Genomic DNA, 20,677 nt, shown 5'->3' with positions numbered 1-20,677 from the left:
AAAATTTTCTTTTAAAATCATGCTATCTCCTAATGGTTCATTTGTAGTTAGTAAAAGAGTCTTCACTTAGGTCTACTAGTTAAATAGTAGGTGTTGGTGTGTGTGCGTGCAAATGTGTGCACTTTACTTTTTTTGAAAAGTAATTGGCTGACTATAAGCATTTAAAGTTTAATCAATGGAATTTTCAAAAGTGAATATTGCTACGTCAGTGTTTGCTTATCCACTCATTTCTTCATAAGATTGTCAGAATTCTAACATCATTGGTAATAAATATTGTAGCAAAAGAATAATAAAAATGCACATTTAATTTTCTTTCTGAGGGGTGCCTGGTTGGCTCAGTGGGTTAAACATTGGACTTTGGTTCAGGTCATGATCTCGTGATTCGTGGGTCTAAACCCCACCTCCAGCTTTGTGCAGACATCTCAGAGCCTGGGGCCTGCTTTGGATTCTGTGTCTGCCTCTCTCTCTGACCTTCCTCCTTTGGCTCTTTGTCTGTCTCTGTCAAAAATAAATAAATATTAAAAAATTAAAAAATAATTTTGTTTCAGAAAGTATCATTACATAAGCATGTTGCCTTATCTCATTTCTTAAAGGTATTCTGTGTTTAATCATTTTATTTATATTCTTGGAAGACAGTACTGCTAAAAATGGTTTTTGGCAGGAAATTACCGAGTCAAAATTTTCAAAGAAAGATATTACATCACTTACTTTATGAACTTTGCTTTCCAAAAGTTCGGCATCATTTTGGATTTCTTTGAAAATCATGCAAACATTTCAACTACTTCTAAAAATGCTTTCAAATAATTATTATATTAAAATATCTGCTGAAATTTCAAGACTGGATGGTAGATAAACTGAAGTAATTTACCAATTTTAGTTTTTTCTTAGCTATCTCTTTTCTGTCTTATTTCTCATTTCACAAGTCTTAAATATAGATGCTACTCCTAGTCAAATGCATCAATATTCTCTAATGATTTGTTTCTTTTTCCTTCTTCCCTTCCTCCAGGATAATCACATATTTTCAGGGGTTTTGAACTCCTAAAATGGGACTAAAAAAAGGCAAGATGTGTTTACTTTTCAGCAATTCTGGAGTCATAAAAACCTCTAGGAACTTAGAAAGTTGATTTTCTCCATGGATTTTATATAATGAATAATTACTTTAGATGAGTAGTGTCTACATCTAATTAAACCCAGAAATATATTGTTTATTGGCAATAGAATGGACATTGCTATTTTCTCTCTCTCCCTCTCTCTCTCTTTCTCTCTTTTATCCTGGTAAGTTTACTAATGTTTAGGCAAAGTAGTGAAAAAATATACAGGCACCCAAAGGGGTATTGCTAAAGGAAATATGTTAATATTACAGAATAACACACTGAAAAATGTCCACTTCACCAAAGGATATTGTTGAAATGCAGAGTGTGATTCAACAGTTTTGCAGTGAGTCTGGAGTGTCTGCATTTATAATTTCCCAGATGATGTGGTTGCCGCAGGTCACCCTTTCAGTGGAAAGGCCATAGAAGATAGAAAGTAGAATTAGATATCCTCAAAGGCAGGAGCTCTTGATCATCTTTAAAACAAAAAGTGTCATTAGCTCCTTTGACAAGTTTATGAACCTGTGGACCTTTCTCAAAACAATGTAATCAAATCCATAAAATAAATAAAATTACAAAATGAGCAATTATAACTACCAAAATCAAACTATTATAACAGTTTGCTATATAATATGTGTTTTATTACTAACACATCAAATATCAAGGCCTAGGGTGCCTGGGTGGTTCAGTTAGTTGAGCATCCAACTTCAGCTTCGGTCATGATCTCATGGGTTGTGAGGTCAATCCCCACATCGAGCTCACTGCTGTCAGTGCAGAGCCTGCTTGGAATCCTCTGTCTCCCTCTCTCTCTGGCTGCCTCTCTATCTCTTGCTCTCAAAACTAAATAAAATTTTTAAAAAATCAAGATCAATACTGGGTTTAATGACTGCTATAATTTCAAAGTAATTATAGATTACTTTGTAATATATAGTAATCTATAATTACTTTGAAATCTGAAGTCCATTGGCCAGTATGACATTATCTGTGATGTCTATTTGTGACTATCACAAGTACTACCGATCTCACTGTTTCTTGCCCACATCACATTGATCATTTAAGGAAATGGCATATTTTAGTTAGTGGTTAATGGAAATAAAGACATTCATTTCTTCTGAACGAGAGCTCCAAATTACTTTGCAACAGTGAAATTTCATGAATTGTAACCAACATAAAGACCCAATTCTCTTTTCGTAAGAGTTCATGAGTTACTAAATACAGAAAGCAAAACTCAACCTATTTCATCAACGGTCTTTCACTCTGTTATTCTATCTGTCCAAAATTTATTTTTTGTAAATATTTATTAAACCTATGACTATGTAATTTTCTAATGTAAACATTACCCTTGGGAAATCACAATCTAAAGGAATCAGAACACACTTAATTTAATTAAGTTTAGAAGAAATTCATGTTTAAAAGAATTATTTATTTTAAAAAAACCCTAACCATATATATATATATATGGTTAAAAACTAAACATATATAGGTTTTACTTGCTGGAGTATAGGCTGTTAATAAAATCACACTGATAAAATTGTAAAACAAAGTAAATAAAGTACAAAGATTACAAGTGATACTGCCCTACATGTGCCTCGGGGAGTGGCTTATAGTCTGTAGTCCACCTTCTTACATGATCTCATTTGATTCTCCAAACCATGTGAAAGCGTAGGGAGATCAGCATCATGACCCTATAAATGAGATCATTTCATTTGGCATATTTGGTAACTAACTCTCAAATGTAGTTGTGAAGTCAAGGCTTAAAACCAGTACATTTTTGTGCATCTATTTATTGAGCACCTCACCTTTGCTGCTCATATTACAGAAAGACAAATGTAAAGGGCTTCCTTCCCCCTGTGGATCCTATCCTGGTGAAGCAGAGACAGAACTCAGAGATCACTATTACAAACATGGCTGTATTTATAACACACGAGAGTCCTAATCCAGCCGGCTGGAGGAGGCATAGATATGAGATGCAATGACTCTTTAAATAACCTAGAGTGTGGTGGAGATTGTGCTTGGAGAACCAACTTTACAGTTCATTCCAGAAAGTCTTACTGTGAAGACTTGACTGAGTCTGTACCTTTTATCAAACTCCTTGTGTGCCAATCTCCCTCATCCTGAATAAACAACACTTCAGTACCAGCTGAGCAAAATGTCCTAGAATAAGAATCAGCCTCAGCATTTGGAATTCTAAATCACTTTTTGCTTTATGCAAAGATGGGGTGATTTGAGAAATTAGCTCTCTACTTATTTAGGCTTTATTTCATGTCATTCTACAAAGTTTGATATTCTTCTCTGTAGAGTTTGCACATCTTTTATTAATCCATACCCTCCTTTCCTTTGCTAATATTAAGTGTAATATATGCTGAATTTTTTTTTAATCAGTAAGGATGTTTCCTATTTCAAGAAGATATATTTGTTTTTCCTTGGGTTTTGTTTTTCATCATGAAAGGGTTTCTACTCAGCAATTTCTGGTGTGAAAAAATAATAGAGTAACGTTTAAAATTCTGAGGGGAAGAAAGTGAGAGCTTAAAATATTTTATCCAACCAAAACAAAATAAAGATGGAGAATTTTATTTTTATCCAAGCCAAGATGTTAGTCAAATATAATTCATGCACTAAGTGGATGCTTTGAAACATAAGCTCAGACTACCAATGGACCTTTGAAGATTAGTACAACAAATAAATAGGAATAAAAAACAAAAAGGAAGGAAAGGAAGGGAAGGAAAGGAGGAAAGGAGGAAGGAAGGAAGGAAGGAAGGAAGGAAGGAAGGAAGGAAAGAAGGAAGGTAGGAAAGAAGGAAAGAGACAACACTAACCACAATAACAAAAGAATCCTAGTCATTGTAACATTCACCAATTGAAAGTTAAATTAAAAAAAAAATCCAGTCAACAAAACATGGTGGGAGCATCACTAAATTTAAGTATGGAAACAAACAACCAGGAAAATTATGGCTTTAGAAGAGATTTTAAATGAAGTTAACCTTGAGGTGCCTGAGTGGTTCAGTCAATTAAGCATCCAACTTTTGATTTTGGCTCAGGTCATGATCTCATGGTTCCTGAGATTGAGCCCCATGTCAGGCTCTATGCTGAAAGCACAGAACCTGCTTGGGAGTCTCTCTTCCCCCCCACCCTCTGCCCCATTCCCCATGCCCCCTCTCTCAAAATAATTAAGCATTAAAAAAATAAATGAGGGACACCTGAGTAGCTCAGTCAGTTAAGCGTCCGACACGGCTCAGGTCATGATCTCACGGTTGGTGGGTTCGAGCCCTGCATCGGGCTCTGTGCTGACAGGTAGCTCAAAGCCTGGAGCCTGCTTCAGATTCTGTGTCTCCCTCTCTCTCTCTGACCCTCCCTGCTCATGCTGTTTCTCTCTCAGAAATAAATAAAAACATTAGAAAAATGAAGTTAACCTTGGCCATGATTTCATTTTATGTAGCTCTATCATCCATGATTTTTATACAGCGTACTTCGACTTAAAATAGTGGTTATTTCTAAACAAATTGAGAAATCATCCCAAAGACAATCTCAATCTACTTAATCCTTTGTTTCTTTAGTTCTAGCAATACTGTTATCCTGTGTTGAGTTTTATTTACAACTTGCTTTTTGAGTCTTATTTACAACTTAAAAAGACAAAGTGGAAATATATTTTAAACTTGTACATTATGCTAACTAAAATTTAAAAAAGTGCATCGTTGACTAAAACATTCTAATAAAACAAAGTGAGACGAATCTGTCCATGTTTAATAAATGAAAACTAGAAGTTTGTGTAATTATGAAGGATGAATGCTACAATTAGCATTTTATAACCAGCATAGAAAATTCTCTCCTTTTTCTGTCTGTTGAAATGTATATCATTAGTATATTTCCTTGATTTGTTAGGCTTATCAGTAGTCTGAATGTGGAATAACATGAAAAGAAAATGAAATAATATTTCTTTAAAATGGGTAATATCATTTTATAATTTAAAGTTTGGACATCATTTAAAAGTTCCAATTTCTTTCACTTGACTTTGGTTCATTCATCTGCAAAAATAGACAATTTATCTCAGTTGAATGAGTGCTAATTCTAAAGTGGACAATTCAGTAAATGAAAAGATAAGGAAGCCCCACTCTTGGTCTAAAAATTCAGCAATGATAATACAATTTTTTATTCTACTTTCTATGAAATAAGCATATCTTCAAATTGCCTTTGAAAAATTTATATAGCTTTAAGCATTTTTATTTACTCTTTAAAAGGATATTAAATTGAAAGTAACCTTGATGTCACAGGCAGATTTTACATTTAAAAAACATTATAGCTTTGTAGGGATATACTATACACATACCATAAAGTCCAACTTTTTAAAATGTACTATTTAGTGGGATGGGCTTTTTTTTTTTTTTATTTAGTATGTTCATGGACTTGGGTAATCATCAGCACTCTCTGATTTCAGAGCATTGTTAACACACTCCCCTTTCATATTCACGAACATCAATCTCTACCTACACTACCCGCCCCCCCATCCTCAGAGCCACTAATCTATATTCTGTCTCTAAATATTTGCTGAGGGATACCTAGCTGGCTCAGTCGATAGAGCTTGTGACTTTTGATCTTGGGTCACGAGTTTGAGCCCCATATTGGATATAGAGATTATTTGTTTAAAAAACACAAAAAGCTTTAAAAATTAAAGATTTGCCTTCTTTGGATATTTCATATAAAAGGAATCATATAACATAACCTTTTGTGCCTGGCTTCTTTCCTATAACATAGTGTTTTCAAGTTCACCCATGTTGTAGAATATTTTGGCACTCATTCTTGTTACTGCCAAATAACACTCCAGTGTGGATATACCATATTTTGTTTTTTTTTTTTTTTTTNGTAGTGCTCAAAAAATCACTGCCTTCAGTGTTTGAAGCAAGTTCTGGTTTGAATGGAAAGTGAAGTTTTGCTGAGCTGTCCTTTCTCCATTTAGTCAGTCATAGTGTAATATACATAACTTACTTTCACTTTGAGCCCCACTGAACTCCCATGCGTGGTGGGTCCACTGGAATTCTGTGCTCCACCTCAGAGGCTATATGTGAATGGCATGCTCCATTGTCCCATCAAACTTTACATCAAAACAATTTCTTTTTTTTTTTTTTACAAATAGTTTATTGTCAAATTAGTTTCTACATAACACTCAGTGCTCATCCCCAAAGTGCCCTCCTCCATGCCCATCCCCCCCTCCCCCCCACATCCATCCATATTTTGTTTATTTATTTATTAGTTAAAGGACATCTGGGTTTTCCTGCTTTTTGCCTATCATGAGTAACGTGGTTATGTGCAATTGTAGACCTATTTTTGCATGGACACCTGTCTTTAATTCTTGGGTTTATACCTGGGAGTGAGATTGTTGGATCCAATGGATTCTATACTTAACATACTGGGAAACTACCAGATTAGTTCCCAAGTCAGCAATGGCTGAGCATTCCAATTTCTCCTCATCCTGTTACAATTTATTATTGTCTGTTTTTTAATGTTAGCCAGTCTAGAGCATGTGGAGTGGTTTCTCATTGTGGTTTTAATTTCCATTTCTCTAGTGACTGAAGATGCTGAGCATACTTTTTTTCTTTTTTGTGCTCACTAGCATTTCTAGATCCTTTTTGGAGAAAATTCTATTGAAATCTTTTGACCATTAAAAAAACCCAACAGCTGGATTATTTGTATTTTATTATTGAGTTGTAGAAGTTCTTTATATATTTTGAATATGTCTTTAACGTGATACATGATGTGCAAATATATTTTCCCACTATATGGTTGTTTTTCCACTTTAATTAAAAATTAAAAAAACATTTATATTTGAGAGAGAGAGAGACAGAGACAGAATGCAAGTGAGGGAGGGACATTGAGGGAGACAAAGAATCTGAAGCAGGTTCCAGGCTCTAAGCTGTCGGCACAGAGCCCAATGTAGGGGCTCAAACTCATGAACCATGAGATCATGACCTGAGCCAAAGTCAGAGGCTTAATTGACTGCCACCCAGGTGCCCCTTCAATTTCCTGATGATATACATTGGTACACAAAATGTCAGAAAATTTTAAATGTTTATTTATATTTGAGAGAGAGAGAGAGAGAGAGAAGGAAGAACAGAGAGAGAGAAAGGAAAATACTAAATTTGATGCAGGCTCCAGATCCAAGCTGTCAGCATGGATCTTGACATGGGGCTAGAACTCATGAATTGTGAGATCATGACCTGAGCCAAAGTCGGATGCTTAACCAACTAAGTCACCCGGGTGCCCCAGCATGTTTTTAATTTTAAAGAAGACTACTTAACATTTTTGTCGTTTTCTTAAGAAACCTTGCCTAAGCCAGAGTCACCAAGGTTAATTGTTATGATTTCTTTTAAAAGTTTTTTTTTTTATCATTTTATCTCTTATAATTATACTGATGGCCCATTTTGTGTTAATTTGTGAAAATAGTGTGAGAAGTCAATGGTATGAAAATGGGGTCTGGCTTCATTCTTTTTCACATGGATATTCAGTTGCCCCAAAAATATTTGTTGAAAAAAACTATTTTAGATCTTTTGTGGACTTTTGCACATTCATACTCCTTTCAGAAGTATCTATCCAATTTGCAGTTCAGACTTAAGTTGAAATTGCTTTCAATCCACAGATCAGAATGGTTAACAGATTTTGAGTCTTAATTTAAAAATCTCAATCTAACCTGTGATCAAAAAGACCTCCTCTTTTTTGGTCTTTTTATAGTTAGTATATAGAATCCCTGGCCAATTTCCATCTGATGTCTTCTTAAGAACACTATATTTTTGTTGCTATGGTAAAAGGGCATTCTTAATTAGTTTCTCTACTTATTATTTTGTAGAGAAATATCATTTTGCTCTTGGTATTCTGTCTAGTCACCATGATTCATAATACTTGGTAGATAGTCTCCTGAATTTTCTAGGTGGGGAGTCATTTATCTGCAAATAAAATATTTTTGACTTTCCTTTTCCAAGCTTTGCCTTTTTTATTTTACTTTTACTTTTCCTGTAGTTTGTTGGTTGGAAGAAACCAGATTGTTTGTACTATAAACTTTACCACCATCTGAAATTGTCTGTGATTTTGTATAGCTTGTTCTTCTGTACCGTGAATTTCCTGTCCAAGATTAGCAGTTAGATCTAGAGGCTTGATCGGATTTTGATTTCATTTTTTTGTTTGGTATTTATTAGGGGGGTTATTGGTTTCATTTATTTGAGATGGTAGCTCTACATGATGATCATTGCCTTGAATCATTTGGTAGATTTTTTGAATGGCCACAAATTCTTATCCCTATTATCTCTATTCTTTTTGCAATGGACTTTTCCATTCCTCCCCTTAAAAGATTCACTTCTCACCCTCATAAATGTGGGCTGGCATTATGACTTGTAACCACTAGCTGCAGAGGCCTAGGGTAGCCTCTTTAAGTATGAAAGATGATGGACAGAGAAAGAGGCTGAGCTCATAGTCAGCTCAACCAGTATTAATTGATAGATGTGTGAAGAAGACTCTCTATACCAGCATATCTTTTTTTTTTTTTTTTAAAGGAGGAGAGGGAGGCAAGCTTAAGAGACTCTTATTTTTTTTTTAATTTTTTTTAAATGTTTTATTTATTTATTTCGAGGAGAGAGAGAGAGAGAGAGAGACAGCGTGAGCAGGGGAGGGTCAGAGAGAGAGGGAGTCACAGACTGAAACATGCTCCAGGCTCTGAGCCGGCAGTCAGCACAGAGCCCGACGCGGGGCTCGAACCCACGAACCGCGAGATCATGACCCGAGCGAAAGTCGGACGCTTAACCGACCAAGCCACCCGGGAGCCCCTATACCAGCATATCTGACTGATTCCATATGCAGGATCCAGGAGAAAGCAGCAGATCTATCTAGTTGAGTGTTTATATTCAAAGAATTATAAACTAACACATGGCTGTTTTTTTCTAAGCTACTGTGTTTTGGGAAGATTTATTACATCAAAATGGATAACCGATATAATTTTGAAATTAATTTTGGGTTCCTAAATGGTGATATTCCAATTCTATCATTACTGATCCCATTACTTAATATAATAAGTAATACTTACTTATTATACTTCTATAATAGGGAAATTCCCCATATCAACTATTTGGTTACCTTAGGGTAACAGGAAAGGAAAAAAATATGGAAAACTAAATTAACTCCTTTTCCTTATTTACTAGCTTTAGCATGAATTAGTTGCTTTCTTAATATACTTTAAAGATATCCAGTGGATATTTCCCCTACTATAATGAACTCATTGATTAAACGTATTTAATACATTTGTGTTTCAAGTAATATCCTCTTTATTAAAGTTGTAGGTGAGATCTTATAGCTCCTACTCTCCATTTTCCCAATCAAAAATTTAGTAAGAGAGGTTGATTTAGAAGATCCTCGAACCTTCTAAACCTTCTAAACCTCCTCGAAACAACCTTGACAAAGTTGTTTCTCTGGTGACGATGAGTTAAAACACAGCTGCTGAAGAAATGGGCAGAAAACATGAATAGACACTTTTCCAAAGAAGACATCCAGATGGCTAACAGACACACTAAAAGATGCTCAAAATCACTCATCATCAGATAAATACAAATCAAAACCACAATGAGATACCACCTCACACCTGTCAGAATGACTAAAACTAACAACTCAGGAAACAACAGATGTTAGTGAGGATATGGAGAAAGGGGAACAACTTTGCACTGTTGGTTGGAATGCAAACTGGTGCAGCCACTCTGGAAAACAGTATGAACTTTCCTCAAAATATTAAAAATAGAACTACCCTATGACCCAGCAATTGCACTACTAAGTATTTATCCAAGAGATACAAAAATGGTGATTTGAAGAGGCACATGCACCCCAGTGTTTATAGCAGCACTATCAACAATAGTCAAATCATAGAAAGAGTCCAAACATTCATCGACTGATGAATGGATAAAGAAGATGTGGTATGTATGTATGTATGTGTGTGTGTGTATGCATATGTAATATATGTGTGTGTGTTTATATGCATATGTATATATAATGTGTATATATGTGTGTATATACGTATACATAATGAAATATTACTTGGCAATCAAAAAGAATGAAATCTTGCCATTTGCAACAATGTAAATGTGATGGGCATGAGGGAGGACACTAGTTGGGAGGAGCACTGGTTGTTATATAGAAGTGATGAGTCACTGGGTTCTACTCTGAAACCAATACTACAGTGCATATTAACTAACTCAAGTTTAAATAAATAAATAAATAAACTACAAAAAACCCACAGCTGCTCTTTGCCTTAACATTGGCAGCTTTAAAATAACTTAAGTGTTGACCTAGACATGCCCGAATATTAATTTCAAAAAGGCTTAGCCACTTTCTACCTGTGGGATCTAGTACAAGTCTTAGGTTTTCTGAGCTTCACTTCACTCATCTTTCAATGAGAATATTCCCAGTAAAATATGTATAAGAACTGTTAAGCCTCATTTGTAAATATCCCTCTTGGGATTCCTGGTTTGTCGTAGACACTCAGAAAGTATTATATATTTTTCTTTTCTTTTTTTCTTTTTCTTTTTCTTTTCTTTTCTTTTTTTTTTTTACCTTTTTTTCTATCTTCTTCCACTTGGTAAATATTGCCCCAATTCCTTTCTAGTTACCACACCAGCAGATTTGACCAACCCTCGCATATTATTCCAGAGGAAAAGAGATGGGATATATTTTATCTTTGCTTTAATTTTTCACGTATCTTAATAATACCAAACTCTATCATTTAATGTGTTCCTAGTGACCAGTTTAGTGTGATATACATGTATTTAAAAAAATTTATGACTGAGAAGCATATTGGAATGATATATTTAGCTTACCATTTTGGCCTGTTAATGAAATATTCTCAAGTTCGGTCCTCATATTTTTGGTCTAATTATCAAGTTTAGAGAGTATAAACTGCTGTTCTCCTTCACTTTTTCCCTTGCCCACAAGCTGTGACTTTCTCTAATCCCCAGGGATGTACCATGTCGTCCCAAACGGAAAGAGGGAGGAGGGAGGTCAAACCACTAATTTTACTGCTCAATTTTAAAGCTGGCCTCAATTTCAAAGTGAAAGAGGGTGAAGATGACGGTTTAAGTGAGACCTCAATAATTGTGTTTGGGTTTTTATTATCTCCGATTTGGTATTAATGTTCTGAATTTTTATTGGGGGAAAACTTATTCTGGCTCTTTTCTGGCACTCAAAGTTCCCTTAGATCTTGCAGGTCTAGTTAGTGTATCTGGCATTTAGACATCAGCCTGAACAACTTCTCTTTGGACTAAGAGCTGAGAATACCATCAAACCTTTCATGACCAAGAAGAACAATTCTGAAAAGTCTGGAGAAAGAGCAAGAGTATTGGCCAAGCATGTGAGCCAATGTGAGCCTGAACTTGACACAGCCAGGGGATGTGGGATGCGTCCCCTGTGGAATGAATACTGAGCAGTCTTCTCCTTGGCCTTCAGCAGCCCCCGGAGCTTTTGCTTCATATGTTTGCAGAGTCCTTTCTTCCTTTTCATCTCCTCTCCCAACATTTCTATTTCTACAGGGCCATGTCAATATCTCTCTACCCACAGATGCTTTACGCTTTCCCCACTTTGCTGTCTACAAGAGAATGACCCAGTGGGCAGAAAAATTTGGGTTTCAAAAATATATGTCCTGTAGGGACTTTGCAGTTTGGTTTACATATTCCCTCTTCTTCATATGCTCACAAATTCTTTTTCTGTTTCTTATGTTGCTCTTGTTACAAATCAGGCAAACAAGTAAAATGGACTCATAAAAGCTATCGTATTGGATGGCACAAAATCCTGGTACAAAACAGGTAATCAAAGAGTACTTTTTTTTAACGGTTAAAACGAATGTATTTGCTACATTAATGATGCTTAAAGGATTTATTTGTTGCTGGAATTTGTTTAGTGCATTTCCAAGTACATTCATAGACATATATGTTACAGCCAAATATACAGCTAAATATTTAATAGTTGGAAAAAAAGATTGATGTTTTGAATTTTGAAAATCATGTATTACTATATGTAAGCCTGTCATAACATGAAACACGTTTTGATTTCACTTTCTGTATTTAAATTTCACCACATAAAGGCAAGCTCAGTCAATTATTTTATGTACCACATTTTATTAAGGTTTGATTTAAAATTAATTTAACTCATATTTGGGACTAAATTGTAGTTTTCTTCTTTATTCCTTTAGACATTTTTAGATGACTTTTGATTATAGCAACAGTAACAACTAATATCTCAATTTCTTCTTTGTTAAATGTTATTTTTTAAGGTTTAAACAAGATGACATTTAATAGAAAAGCCTGGGTTAGTAACAGCTAGGATTATTTACATAATATATTTTCCACAAGAAAATCTTTTTTTTTTTTTTTTTTTAATTTCTAGGAGAGAGAGAGAGAGACAGCGTGAGCAAGGGAGGGTCAGAGAGAGAGGGAGTCACAGACTGAAACAGGCTCCAGGCTCTGAGCTGGCAGTCAGCACAGAGCCCGACGCGGGGCCCGAACCCGCGGACCGCGAGATCATGACCTAAGCGAAAGTCGGACGCTTAACCGACTAAGCCACCCAGGCGCCCCTTCCCACAAGGAAATCTTATACACTTTTTTATTTATCTCTAGGAAAACAATGTTAATTAATGTTGCTCTTTTCTTTCCCCCATGAGAAAAGAGTTCCTAGGGCTGGCTCAAGAAGAGGGGTCTTATTGAAGGATTGCGGAGCAATTGAAGTCATAGGCATAAAGACGGTAAGGAGAGCGTCACTGGGTCTGAGACCTGGGATGTTGAGGCTTATGGCTGCTTTCTCTCATCCCGAAGGCACTGATGGTCTCAGCTGGCTCCCATCTGCCTTTCTTTGCAAGTCTGCTCTATTTGCTTCCCTTAAGCCAAACGACCTCGGACAATGATTCTCCTTTGGTGCTCAAACAATGCAGAGATATTCTCTGGGGAAAGTTCAGTAGAAAAGTGCTTGCAAAGGCAGGAGTCCAGGTAGCCCATAGAGTTGTCATTTTTATATCCATCCCTTTTACTCATGACTTCTCCCTTTCTCTCTGGATCTGCTTCCTTTTGCCTGTCTGTCCTTTCCATTTATCTCAGGATCATCACAGGGTTCCCACTTTCCTGTGCTCACTGCTCCATGAAGCCTGCTCTGTTTTCAGAGCCCTGAGACTTATTTGCACAAGTCTTCACCGTGAAAATTGTCTTCTTCTTCGGTTCACATTCTCAAGATAGAAAATATAATTGTCTTAGCTTAACTTCATGAAGAGGGTCACCTATGATTCGTGGGCAGTACTTTCTTATCAGGAGCCCACTCGCAGCCCAGTTGCCTGTGGTGGTTCCTATGGTTTTGACCACAGCCCACTCTGTGGATGTGCCTTCGTAGCATAGGGATACATCCACAAGAAAAGGATAAGGAACATTTGTAACACTGGTAAAAAAAAAAAAAAAAAAAAAAAAATGTATGGATCCCATTTTGAGGAGAAGTAATCATGCTATCTTGGATAAATTTTTTAAAATATTATAATACAAAAATCACTTAAAATGATATAAAATAAATAAAAAAGAATAAGCTAACAGTGAGCGCATTTGCTTAACTTATAGTCCAATTCTTCACCAAACAACACAACCCAGAAATGTTCCTGTGCAGGCTTCTCCTGGGATGATTTTAGAGAAGCTGTAATTATGGATGACTGTGGATGACCCCGCTGACTCTCCATTGCTCAAGATTTCATCATGAATTAAGTTGGACTCCTGGAGCGTTTCATCCAGGAACCATATGGCCCTGACCACTTGCAGAATTGCAGCTGCATTGGGCCAGCTTTCCACTGATCCTCATGAAGTTCTGTTGCAGGAAATGGCACTATGAAGATCTTACTGAATGGTCTGTAGGAAACACATCATTCCCCTCAATATGCCTTGTGTGGGACCCACTGGAGAATGTTCTATTATAAATAATACCAGGGTGTATATGTGAGCTTATGTCTATCTATCTATCTATCTATCTATCTATCTATCTATCTATCTATATCTATCATCTATCTATCTACCATCTATCTATCCAGTATGTACATTTCACTGCTCCAGGATGATATTTCCTCTTCAGTGACAATGAGAATTAAGTATATAACCATCAACAGCTCTCCTTTCATTTTGCAGTCAGGAAACTTAGAATCAAAATCTGGACTTTTTTTTCTGACTTTCATGCTTTTAAACTCTCTTATTCACCCTTAAACTTCTTTTCCTCTCCTCCCAAAGTCAGTCTGCTGTTTTAATGCATACTTTAATTCTAAACCTCGGGGTGCCTGGATGGCTCAGTGGGTTAAGTGTCTGACTCTTGATATTCGCCATGATGGGCCCTGCTCTTGTTCTTCTCTGTCTCAAAATAAGGAAATAAACATTAAAAATTACTTTAATTCTAGCCTTGTAGTCAGAATAACACTTTAATTTTTATATAGCCTCAGCTCAGTTCCTAACATAAGGCTCTAGAGTCACCAAAGAGAACCATAATAGGATCCAAGTGAGATATAGTTCCCTACACTAATTCAATTCCATTATGTCCCTCTCCTGAAAAAAAAAAAAAAAAGTCTTAATACCTCTCTTTGCTTACAGCAGAATGCCAAAATTTATTGTTCAACATTGTCCCCTATTGTACCTATAAATTCTTACCTCCATATGCTTCCTAATGTGATTCCATTTCTAGAGTAATGGATGATTTTATTTTTTGCCTTATAATGTACATTTATGCAGAGCATCACATGCTAGTTCATGCTGTTTTGTGCTTCTTTAAATTCATTTACCCTCTACCCATGCTTCAAAATCCAAATAAAAGCCTAAAATTTAACCCAGTTGACCAAGGGAAAAATAATTACCGCCTTTTCTGACTGCCAGTATTCTTTATTAACTGCATCAGGGGTTTTAGCATGAAAGAAATGTAGTTTAACCTCCCCTCCCCCTTTGAGTGGCTGCCAAGATCACAAGGGTTTTCAGTTTTGTTAATAATGTTTCCTTACATAGGTTTGTCTCCCTTTATCACCCGCACAGGAAAGCGTTAATATAGCAGAATTGAACTTTAATGCTTGTGGGACTGGCCTTTGGTTGGCACCTGGGAACTTGACTCTCAGATTGGTCTCTCTCTGTCCCTAACTGATAAGTTAGTCTTGTTGTGGCTGGTTTGTTTGTATAAACAACAGGATTCATGGCAGACACATAGTCAGAAGTGCCTATACCACCAGCTCCCAATAAAAATCCCTGCATTCTGATTCTTAACCTGGCTCCCTTAGGCAGAAACAATGCATATGTGTGGTTGCATTTTCACTGCTGGAGAAAACACACTTGGTGTGACCCCATTCAGGCTGGAGGGGAGAGGCCATAGGGATCCTGTGTATGGATTTCTCTAGCTCTTGGGTGTTTCTGTTGGTTTGCGAAACTTGGGAGCTTTCTAGGTGAAATTGGAAATTAGCTCCTGTAAATGGTGGACAAAGAGCGATGTAGAGGCAGGCCACTCCAGATGGCGGTAGGTGGCAGTGTTAATAAAGCAGAGGACCTGCTCTATGTGGCTTGTCTTGGGGTGGCTGCAAGATGAGTAGATCTCTACACCTACCTGCGAGAATCTTATCTGGAGTCCTTAGGTAGGTTCAGTCATGTATAACGTACAGATGGTCTCAGTAACACCTTACTCTCTCAAAGCTGCATCCTTAAAATGGTTCCAACTATGGGAAATGTGGGCAGAATGTACATTCCATGGGGGTGGGGTGTGTGGAGCCTCTGATGGAACAGGTCAGCTGGTGGTCACGTCCTCTTGATGACTTCCTCCCGCAGATTCTTTTTCCTTTGCTGAAGAATTCTTTTCACAGTGATAAACCGTCGCTGTGTGTACAGAGGGCAATTGTCCTGTGACTCTTCTAGCTAGTGCATCGCCCAATATGAGGCTGATCGCGGGGACCCTTGAGTATTACCTGGAATGCTGTTCCAATGACATTAATGGTGTAAACTGGATATAATCTCACGGTACCGAAAGGAGGGATGGGAGTGGAACGTTAGTGGAAGAGTAGAGTGATGCTCCTTCCGGCAGCAGGAGAGCGTGCAGATGAAGGGCCGCGTACGAAGCACAGTGGAGAAAGGTGGGTAGGGGCCGGCAAGGGTCAATACCAGCGCGAATCCCTCTGGGCCCCCACAAAGTTCAGGACTGGCAAGTGCCAGTTAAAGGGTCAGGAAGAGCACACTGTCAGAAGGAATTGGAGGGAAGTCCACTGGTCTTCCAGCCCTGTCTTTCATAAACACCCGGGATCAGGTGCCTACCCTTGGGGGGGGGGGGGGGGGGGGGGGGGGGAGGGAAGAGTACCACCTGGTGGAGACTTCCATAGTTTTAGTTATCCTGCAACTCTGCAGCAGTCTCCCTACCAGTCTGGCATTTGACGAAGTCCACCCAGTTACCGCACGTTTCTGAGCAGCATCTGACCCCTTCGTTTATATGTGACTTCATAACCCAGCCGCCTCAGACATCTGAGCAAAATCTATCATGTGACACCTATATCAGAAAACATCATTTAAAAAACTTGACACTTCGAGTTTTTATTAAATGCTCTCCTCCTCCAGTATAACAGAGCCCACAGGCAGCTGTTTTATGCCCAGAGCCCAGCCCTGTGCAGAGATGACTGGACCCAGTCCCTCAGAGGAGAGCACTTTCCTTAGGCATTTAGTCTGTGTGCGTCTGTAAGTTTGGCAGCATAGAGAGATTTGTTTCTCTCTCCCACATGGCGGGGGAGGGGGGGCGCGGCAGGATAAGAAGTCTGATGACGGAGATAAAATAAATGGAGCTGAGATGAACTGAGGTGAGGGGAGGAAAATGAGAAAGAATCGCTCCCGGAGGCAGGGCTGCCTCCTGAACGCTGGGTCCTGGAAACACCTGGGTTTCCACTTAATGGTTCGGTTGGCTCTGGGGGAGGGCTGAGCTCATCACCCACTGCCTTGCTCTGATTCTCAAACGCATTATAATTAGGTTAATCTCAGACATATACTTTTGAAATGCAGACTTTTATTAGAAAATTATTAGAATAAAAAAAAGGAAAATTATCAGGATCTAGTACATTACTATGTACACACTGGCTTCTGTCTCCCTCTGTATCTATATATCGATATGTATATCTAGGATATATGAAATACATTGTAATGACACAACATATATTATTATAATCTATATAGTCCATAAATATTAACATTTTCATGTTTGTTGGTCCCCGTTTCTTTTTTTTTTAATGTTTTTTATTTATTTCTAGGAGAGAGAGAGCGTGAGCAGGGGAGGGTCAGAGAGAGAGGGAGTCACAGACTCTGAAACAGGCTCCAGGCTCCGAGCTGGCAGTCAGCACAGAGCCCGACGCGGAGCTCGAACCCACGAACTGCGAGATCATGACCTAAGCGAAAGTCGGACGCTTAACGACGAAGCCACCCAGGCGCCCCTGTTGGTCTCCGTTTCTATCTGCCCTCAAAGAGCTTCATAAGTCACTAATTCTATCCCTAAAGCCAGGAGCCAGGGCAAGGTAAATGGTTCTTTGACACCCTCATGTGATTCACAGCCTTCGTCTCACACGCCCACTCTGGCCTCTTGCACGCCTGACACCCTGACCGACTGCCAGACTCAGCTGCCCAACTCATTCTGTTCTCTCTATTCTTGCTACGTCTGGGACTTGATACAAGGCGTCGACCTTCTCAGCTTACTTCGGTGCCCTCTTCTTTAAGGCTTCTCCCTGGTGGTACCTTGTTACCTGCCCAGTATCAGTACTTTGCATAAGAGGGCTTGGCTCTGAATCCTCCTGATTGGAGCTGTAGCCCCTGATTCCCCTCACCCCCAGGCTTCGGCCAGCCAGCCTCCTCTCAGCTCTGCCATTACAGCCTAGAGAGGCTTTCCTTCATTAAGGTGGACTTTGGCAACCCCAACATTGCTCTACCTCCAGCGCTGCTGCAAAGATCAAACTGAACGAGTAAATGGATGTGAATTATATTTATTTCAGATGGTGTACCATGTAGCATTGCCGTGTAGTGTGAGGGTTTTAAAAATGCATGCTCCAGGATACAAAAATCAATCTTTCGATAAAATTTATGCTGGAGAGGTCTGATTAAGCATAACTAATGGGTGGGTGTAGATGATAGAATAGTAAAATGTTGCCAAAGGAAGAAAAGATATGGGTATTCTTGACAAGTTAGATAATATTTGAAACGATAAAAGGTGTTCCTGGAAAAAGAGGTTAATTTTGGCTCCCATCCGTAGTGAGAAAGAAAATGAATGTGACATAGGGGGGTTTTTTTGTTTGTTTTTTAATTTTTTTTTTTTTTACTTAGGCAGTACTGTTTATTCCTTAGTACCCTGCTCTCATCCAGGTGTTTTAAAACAGATGTTTTTAATTCAGATTTCTCGGGCACAAGTATATAAACATGTGGAGCTCTCCAGTACATATGGTGTCATCTTCCCCCACCCTCTTCCCAGCTAGAATTACTGTGTTGACTCCTTTATAATTTCCAGGCATCTTGCCCATCTTTCACATTCTTAAAATTATAGCTAGAAGCTTTGTAGTGACTTTTGCCAACACCTTAAGTACCTTATTAATTGGATTTGAAAACCTGTATCTAGACTGGACATTGAATTCGTTCAATTAAAATTAATGAGTACCCATGGAGCTGCTAGCTCAGAGTTGAGTTCTTGCCAAGTGATCTCTAACAGAAAGAAAACGATTCTCCTTTTTAACAACGACTGTCACAATCAGCAAAGGACTGGAGGGTCTTCATCATTGCCAGGGATGACTTAACACCATTTCCCACTTTCCCCACTGTCACACTCTGGAATGGGTGAAAATGAGTAAGCGTATCTTGACCATAGCTTTGACTCTTAGGTTGGTGTCCTTCAGGGTGCCGTGTTGCCATGTTCTTCTTGCACATGAGGAAGTAGCTCCGGGCTGCCTGGGAAGATTTATTGTCAAAAGAAAACAATGTTGAAAGGCTGGATCAATGAATGGTATTTTGGATCATTTTTTATTGTCCTTTTTGAGAGTCTTTAGAATAGTCTAATCCTCACCATTTAGAAATTATTTTCTGTGGTTCTAACCAAACACATGGTTGTACCAGAAAGGGACATATTGGAAGGAAATAATTTAATGGTGACCATTAATATTGTAATTGTAATGTTACTGAATTCTTAGCTCTCTAAGCAATAACGGTTGTCTACTCGGCATAGCAACAATATATTTGTGGGCTTCAAGGGGGGTATAAATGAGTTTTTAAAAAAGGAAAAGAATGTATATCATGGCATTCTCCCTCACTGGACTATAAGGCTACTTGGACATGAGGGCTTTGTCTTAAATTATAGACATGGCTCCTATTTTAATACTTGCACCTGGATGTTTGCCATTCAAATGTTGCTCAAATTAAAAAAAGAGTTAAAATTCATCATTATATCTGCTGATGAAAGCACATAGAAACAAATGTACTTCCATCCCTGAAATACTGAATATCACAGATTTAAAGTGCATTAAGATAGACATTTTAAACCCTCTCTAGTCTCAGGGCTGACTCTTTAATCAAAATGGAATTGTTATGGGTGCAGCTGGGGAAATGCCATTTTTCACATTAGTTTAGAATTCCTTCTATTCTGAAACAAATATCCAGATGTTATTTTTAGCTTATGATACATAACTTGCAAAGAGCTGTATTTGGACACCTACCAAATGAAAAATGTAAGCATAACTATAGAAACACTCTGTTTCTGAGGAATAAAGGCATATCATCAAAATTAAATACAGTTACATGGTTTTAGCTAATGATTTAATAGTAGAAACAGTTTTTGAATAATAGGGCATTTATTTCATGTTCCTTTAAATTATGCAGAGGCGCACCTCTGCAGCTCAGTCAGTTAAGCATTTGACTTCTGCTCAGGTCATGATCTCACAGTTCGTGGGTTCGAGCCCCGTGTCGGGCTCTGTGCTGACAGCTTAGAGCTTGGAGCCTGCTTCAGGTTCTGTGTCTCCCTCTCTCTCTGCCCCTCCTCTGCTCATGCTCTCTCTCTCTCAAAAATAAATTAACATTAAGAAATTTTAAATAAAAAATAAAATACGCTGAAAAAATATACTACAAATGCTTAATTAGCCTTTATCATATTTGGTGTAAAATTTGATGAAGAGAAAGTTGACCATTGTTCATTCCTACTGCTGTCCTCAAAGTGCTTGGTTACCTGGAACCAAACATTGAGCTCTGACTTTCCTTATCGTAAGAAGTAAGAGTTGAACTAGCTAACTTTTCATGGATTATTTTCCATGATGACTTTTGCTCTATCGTATTCAGATAGTATCATGATATGTGGCTAAACACATGTTAAGATCACTACACAAGCACCTAGTTAGCTGTTTGAGAAAACGTCCATGATTTCACAGAAGCAAGGATATTCTAGCAAGCATTATTTCTTCATCTCCTTTGTTCAGGCATCCTCTGCTACCCCCTCGTCTCATGTCTTAAGACTGTTTGATACTCTCAAGTCACCTCTCACTTTCCAATGGGCCACTTTCAATGGACTCCTGTTTCTGGCACTGGTTTGAA

The 20,677-nt window shown here is 37.9% G+C and overlaps 1 long non-coding RNA gene across 1 annotated transcript; it reads right to left on the bottom strand.

The window, feature by feature from the left end:
- Positions 1–468: 468 nt before the first annotated feature.
- LOC120243876 lies at positions 469–16,068 on the bottom strand. The gene is made up of 3 exons (XR_005531418.1): positions 15,699–16,068; positions 1,393–1,496; positions 469–498 (listed from the first exon to the last, which is right to left on the bottom strand). It is a non-coding gene; the product is annotated as an uncharacterized LOC120243876 (long non-coding RNA).
- Between the last annotated feature and the right edge of the window lie 4,609 nt (positions 16,069–20,677).

This window comes from Hyaena hyaena, unplaced genomic scaffold (assembly GCF_003009895.1).
Source record: "Hyaena hyaena isolate Hyena2069 unplaced genomic scaffold, ASM300989v1 scaffold_360, whole genome shotgun sequence".
Taxonomy (NCBI): Eukaryota; Metazoa; Chordata; class Mammalia; order Carnivora; family Hyaenidae; genus Hyaena; species Hyaena hyaena.
Note: the sequence above shows the minus strand (reverse complement) of the source record. Positions and strands in the feature narration are given on the sequence as shown.